This window comes from Rutidosis leptorrhynchoides, chromosome 4 (assembly GCF_046630445.1).
Source record: "Rutidosis leptorrhynchoides isolate AG116_Rl617_1_P2 chromosome 4, CSIRO_AGI_Rlap_v1, whole genome shotgun sequence".
Taxonomy (NCBI): domain Eukaryota; kingdom Viridiplantae; phylum Streptophyta; class Magnoliopsida; order Asterales; family Asteraceae; genus Rutidosis; species Rutidosis leptorrhynchoides.
Window position 1 is genome coordinate 224,991,532 of NC_092336.1, and position 7,421 is coordinate 224,998,952.

At 34.4% G+C, this 7,421-nt stretch overlaps 1 non-coding gene across 1 annotated transcript; it reads right to left on the minus strand.

The window, feature by feature from the left end:
* Nucleotides 1-2,064: 2,064 nt before the first annotated feature.
* Nucleotides 2,065-2,171, minus strand: LOC139845925 (small nucleolar RNA R71). Its single transcript, XR_011758677.1, has one exon. It is a non-coding gene; the product is annotated as a small nucleolar RNA R71 (small nucleolar RNA).
* Between the last annotated feature and the right edge of the window lie 5,250 nt (nucleotides 2,172-7,421).

The window sequence follows — 7,421 nt, forward strand, 5'->3', positions numbered from 1 at the left end:
ATACCAATAGTACATACATCTAAAAGCTGTGTATTGTACGAGTACGAATACGGGTGCATACGAGTAGAATTGTTGATGAAACTGAACGAGGATGTAATTGTAAGCATTTTTGTTAAGTAGAAGTATTTTGATAAGTGTATTGAAGTCTTTCAAAAGTGTATAAATACATATTAAAACACTACATGTATATACATTTTAACTGAGTCGTTAAGTCATCGTTAGTAGTTACATGTAAGTGTTGTTTTGAAACCTTTAGGTTAACGATCTTGTTAAATGTTGTTAACCCAATGTTTATAATATCAAATGAGATTTTAAATTATTATATTATCATGATATTATCATGTATGAATATCTCTTAATATGATATATATACATTAAATGTCTTTACAACGATAATCGTTACATATATGTCTCGTTTAAAAATCATTAAGTTAGTAGTCTTGTTTTTACATATGTAGTTCATTGTTAATATACTTTATGATATGTTTTCTTATCATAGTATCATGTTAACTATATATATATATATATATCCATATATATGTCATCATATAGTTTTTACAAGTTTTAACGTTCGTGAATCACCGATCAACTTGGGTGGTCAATTGTCTATATGAAACATATTTCAATTAATCAAGTCTTAACAAGTTTGATTGCTTAACATGTTGGAAACATTTAATCATGTAAATATCAATCTCAATTAATATATATAAACATGGAAAAGTTCGGGTCACTACATTTAGAATTCTGTGACGTTTTTTTTTAGTTTTAATACCTTTTTGAGATATTGCCATTTGGGATATAGTTTTTCCTGTAAGCTTTAATATTTTTAGACACCTTTTACCTATGTATAAATTATCATTCCAATTAGTAATCTCAATTTGCGATTTTAATTTTAAGTTAGTGATAGTAATAAGGTTGGGTTAGTCGAGTTTTTTTTTTTTAAGTTTTATAGTCATTTTTTTTTCTTTCTTATTTTTCAACGCCTTTTATTTTTCAACCCTTTTTATTTTTCGACCTTTTTCGACGCGCTCTTTTTCTTTCTTATTTCTCGCTATTCTAGTTTTAGGACATAGATTTTTATTCTACTTCTTATCTAAATTTCTTAAAATTACGAAAATTTATTTTAAGTGGTTAAATTGATAGACATCAAAATTTTCTGGTTCGTAGTAATAGTTGGATTTGTACGTGGACCGGGTTATTGGAGCCAAACAGTCCTCAATTATATTGAGACCAAACGAATCATACCCCTCTGCTGCATCTTTTGGTTATTCGAAATGTGGGCAAAATCAGAAAAGTCAATTAATTGAATAACTTATATTATTTTTTTTCTTTCCTTTTAAAAACTAATAGGATATTCAGTGAATGCACCGAGCAAGACGTTCACCACCTTTTGTACGTTCACCACCTGTAACTAGATCAAGACATCTAGCAAATATTACCGCCGTTGATTTTTCTTTAGAATCGTCATCCAGTCGACCAAGTACTCCAATTCAAATTTCCGATAATCTATTTTTTGAACCCGACCTCACAATTGAGAATCCGGATAATATTCAGGGACAATTCATAGATCCTGAACCATTAAATTTTCCTCCGGAACCACCAATCATTCAAACAGAGATTGTTGAGGAACGAACCATTAAATCAGAATCCTCTAGTGATTCGGATTCAACAAATTCAATCATGGAAAATCTGGAACCTTTAAGTATGGAAGACCGAATGAGAGCTAAACGCACTGGCCAAGGTCACGCAATTACTCATCCAGACATTAATGCGCCAGATTATGAAATCAAAGGACAAATTCTACATATGGTGACTAATCAATGCCAATTTAGTGGTGCGCCGAAGGAAGATCCAAATGAACATCTTCGTACCTTTAATAGGATCTGCACACTATTTAAAATAAGAGAAGTTGAGGATGAACAGATATATCTCATGTTATTTCCCTGGACTTTAAAGGGAGAAGCCAAAGATTGGTTGGAATCGTTACCTGAAGGGGCGATCGATACATGGGACGTTTTAGTTGAAAAATTTCTTAAACAATTCTTTCCGGCATCTAAAGCCGTAAGACTTCAAGGAGAAATTGTTACGTTCACACAGAAACCGAATGAAACTCTATATGAGGCATGGACAAGATTTGAAAAGTTATTAAGAGGATGTCCGCAACATGGTTTAGACACCTGTCAAATAATACAAATATTCTACCAAGGATGCGACATCACTACAAGAAAAGACATAGATATAGCAGCTGGTGGTTCCATTATGAAGAAAACCGAAACTGATGCTTATAAAATTATTGATAACACTGCTTCCCACTCACATGAGTGGCACCAAGAAAAAGATATCGTTAGATCATCTAAAGCAGCTAGAGCCGATTCTAGCCATGACTTAGATTCCATTTTCGCACAGATAGATGTTGTGGAGAGACGAATGGAAAAGATGACTAAAGATATCCACTCAATACGAATTAGTCGTGAGCAGTGTGGAGGACCACATTTGACAAAAGATTGTCTTAGTATTGAATTAACAATGGAACAAAGAGAGAATATTTCATACATAAACCAAAGGCCTGGAAATAATTATCAGAATAATTATCAACTGCCAAGACCGATCTACAATCAAAACCAGTACTATAACCAAAATATTCCATACAACAACCAACAAGGTCCTAGCAATCAACAAGTATCTAACAATACTTACAACCAGCAAAGACCTAATTTTCAAAACAAACCACCACAAACCGATGATAAAAAGCCGAATTTAGAAGATATGATGACGAAGCTAGTTGAAACTCAAACGCAGTTTTTCACATCTCAAAAACAAACTAATGAACAAAATGCTCAAGCATTTAGAAATCAACAAGCTTCTATTCAAAACTTGGAACAAGAAGTAAGTAACCTAGCAAGGTTAATAGGTGAAAGAAAACCGAGAAGTTTACCTAGTGATACAAATGCAAACCCCCGGAATGAAACAGCTAAAGCCATTACCACAAGAAGTGGTACAACACTTAAACCACCTGAAATACCTGTAACTTCTGATGAAGCTATTCCTACTCCACAATAACCACAACCTGATTAAGATAAGGAAAAAGAACCGGTAGTTGAAAAAGTTAATGAAGATAACGCAGTTAAGGCTAAACCTTATGTTAAACCATACCAACCACCACTTCCTTACTCGAGTAAAATGAAGAAAGAGAAACTTGAAGCCGAGCAATCCAAATTCTTGGATATGTTTAAACAGATAAATGTAAATCTTCCTTTCATTGATGTGATTTCAGGAATGCCTAGATATGCTAAATTCTTGAAAGATCTGATCACGAATAGAAAGAAAATGGAAGAACTCTCGGCTGTTACTATGAACGCTAATTGTTCAGCAGTGCTGTTGAATAAGATACCAGAAAAATTATCTGATCCAGGAAGTTTCACAATTCCATGTTTTCTGGGTAGTCTTAGTTCAATAGAAGCATTGGCAGACTTAGGTGCTAGTATAAATTTAATGTCGTATTCACTATACGCTAAACTAGACCTTGGAGAATTGAAACCAACAAGAATAAGCATACAACTAGCCGATCGATCAATAAAATATCCTAGAGGGATAATGGAGAATATGCTAGTTAAAGTTGGTACTTTAGTATTTCCAGTAGATTTTGTTGTTCTGGACATGGAAGAAGATTCTCAAGTTCCTCTCATATTAGGAAGACCATTCTTAAACACGGCTAAAGCAATGATAGACGTGTTCGGTAAGAAATTGACCCTAAGTATAGAGGACGAGAGTGTTACCTTTTCAGTTGATAGAGCAACGCAACAACCGCAATCTGTAGATGATACATGTTATTATATTCAAACTATAGATTCACATGCAGAATTGTTAGAAGAATTTCCAGAATTACAAGGAACAGGAGAATGTTCTTTAGGAGAAGGAACTGAACAAATTGATGAAGCTGAAATGTTAGCTACACTTATAGCTAATGGATATGAACCAACAACAGAAGAAATTCAAATGCTAAAAGAAGAAGACAGATATCGATATAAATCATCGATAGAAGAACCTCCGAAATTAGAGTTAAAGCCACTTCCAAACCATTTGGAATACGCTTATTTACATGGTGAATCTGAATTACCTGTAATAATATCATCTTCTCTTTCTGAAAAAGAAAAATCACAACTCATTTCTGTGTTGAAAGCTCATAAACCAGCCATTGCATGGAAGATTCATGATATTAAAGGAATAAGTCCTTCGTATTGCACGCATAAAATCCTTATGGAAGAAGGTCATAAAACGTATGTGCAACGCCAACGAAGACTAAATCCGAATATGTAAGATGTAGTTAAAAAAGAAATTATTAAACTGCTAGATGCAGGTTTAATTTATCCAATCTCTGATAGTCCATGGGTAAGCCCAGTTCAATGCGTACCTAAGAAGGGTGGCATGACTGTCATTACAAATGAAAAAAATGAGCTTATTCCTACAAGGACTGTAACAGGATGGCGTGTATGTATTGATTATAGAAAATTAAATGACGCCACCAGAAAAGATCACTTTCCCTTACCTTTCATTGATCAAATGTTGGAAAGATTAGCCGAAAATAGTTATTATTGTTTTCTTGATGGATTTTCCGGATACTTTCAAATTCCAATAGCACCCGAAGATCAAGAGAAAACCACATTCACGTGCCCTTATGGTACTTTTGCTTACAAACGCATGCCATTTGGACTTTGCAACGCCCCTGCAACCTTTCAAAGGTGCATGATGGCGATTTTTCACGACATGATAGAAGAATGCATGGAAGTTTTCATGGATGAATTTTCAGTCTTCGGTGATACATTTGAATCATGTCTAGTTAATCTGGAACGAATGCTTATTAGATGCGAACAATCAAATCTAGTACTTAATTGGGAGAAATGCCATTTCATGGTTAAAGAAGGCATCGTTCTTGGACATAAAATTTTAAAAGAAGGAATTGAAGTGGATAGAGCTAAAGTAGATGTAATTGCTAAACTTTCACATCCCACCAATGTTAGAGGAGTTAGGAGTTTTCTAGGGCATGCCGGTTTTTACCGACGTTTCATAAAATATTTTTCTAAAATTGCCACTCCTATGAATAACCTCCTAGAAAAGGATGCTCCATTCATCTTTTCAGATGAATGTATCAAATCTTTTAATATTCTTAAAGAGAAACTCACTAATGCGCCGATCATGATAACACCAAATTGGAATCTACCGTTTGAACTAATGTGCGATGCAAGTGATTTTGCAATGGGAGCCGTTTTAGGACAAAGGATTGAAAAACGATTTCAACCTATGTATTATGCTAGTAAGACGTTACAAGGAGCACAAACAAATTATACAACTACTGAAAAAGAACTCCTTGCTATTGTCTTTGCTTTTGACAAATTTCGTTCATATCTCGTTCTAGCAAAAACGGTGGTCTATACCGACCATTCTGCTCTTAGATACCTATTTTTGAAACAAGATGCCAAACCAAGATTAATCCGTTGAATCTTACTCTTACAAGAATTCGATATTGGAATCCGAGATAAAAGAGGAGCAGAAAATCTCGCCGCTGATCATCTTTCTCGTCTTGAAAATCCTGAATTAGAAGTTCTAAATGAATCGGCTATACAAGACAACTTTCCTGATGAATATCTATTGAAGATAGATTATAATGAAATACCATGGTTTGCAGACTATGCAAACTACTTAGTATGTGGATTCCTTGAAAAAGGATTATCGTACCAAAAACGAAAGAAATTCTTCAGTGATATAAAACACTATTTTTGGGAAGATCCACATCTGTTTAAAAGTTGTCCCGATGGAAAAAAGCAAGAAAAGTTTATGATGCTGGATTCTATTGGCCTACAATTTACAAAGACGTACACCTTCTTTGCAAATCCTGTGATGCTTGTCAAAGGGCCGGAAAAATAAGTCAACGTGATGAAATGCCACAAAATGTCATTCAAGTATGTGAAGTATTTGACATTTGGGGTATTGACTTTATGGGTCCATTTCCAAAATCTCATAATAATCTCTATATTCTCGTAGCCATTGATTATGTATCTAAATGGGCGGAAGCACAAGCTCTCCCAACTAACGATGCACGAGTTGTAGTCAACTTTTTAAAACATCTTTTTGCAAGGTTTGGAACACCGAAAGCTTTAATAAGTGATCGGGGAACTCATTTCTGTAATAATCAACTTGAGAAAGTTCTTAAAAGATATGGAGTAACTCATAAAATCTCCACCGCATATCATCCACAAACAAGTGGACAAGTTGAAAATACCAACCGAGCTTTTAAACGTATTCTAGAGAAAACTGTAGGATCAAATCCGAAGGAATGGTCCATTAAATTGGAGGATGCACTCTGGGCTTTTAGAACAGCCTACAAAACTCCAATTGGAACCACACCTTTTAAACTCGTCTACGGAAAAGCATGTCATCTTCCAGTAGAAATTGAACACAAAGCATTTTGGGCTTTGAAGACATGTAATCTTGATTTACATGAAGCTGGACGTCTACGGTTAAATCAATTAAACGAATTAGAAGAATTAAGACATGAAGCATACGAAAATTCGTTAATCTATAAGGAAAGAACGAATAAATGGCATGATAAAAGAATCAGAAGTTCAAAAGAATTTAAAGAAGGAGACAGAGTTCTTCTTTTCAATTCACGATTCAAGTTATTTCCTGAAAAATTGAAATCAAGATGGTCTGGACCATTCATAGTCAAAAGAGTTTTCCCATACGGAACGATAGAATTAATAAATTCAAATGGAATTGAATTTAAAGTTAATGGTCACAGAATTAAACATTACATAGATAGTCCGATGGAAGTCGACAACGAAGGTAATCACAATTTCGATACCATAGCTAACTAAGTGTGGGGAGAATCAAGTCTTTTAAGGATTTTATGTATTTCTGTTAGAGTTAGATTGTCTGTTTTTGTGTAGTTCTCGAAAATGGAACCCGAATGGTCTTTCCTTAGCAGACCCTAAAGAACTAGTATTCTCCCCCCATTTTGAATTTTTATTTTTTTTTAGGAAATGAAGACTGCCTGTGAACTAAACCATGGTCTAATGCTACACGCTTTGATCACTAAACGTAATAATGACACACTTCCGAGTGAAATAGTATCAGTAATCAGAGAAAGATTGGACGGAGTAAGAAAAGAATCCAGATGCGAAGATAATAAGTTACAATTTGGTAAAGGAAAATCAAAATCCGCAGCTAAAAGAAGAGCACGACACCTAGAAAGATGTCACAAATGCGGAAAATGGTCACATAGAGGTAAATGTTCAAATAATCAAACCTATTCAAACACCGAATTTGTTACTTTATGCAGAGACGGACCGTTCATATGTTTAGAAGAAAAAACACTGAATGCTCGAGGTTACGCCTATGTAGCTATGGAAAACCAATTAAACCGA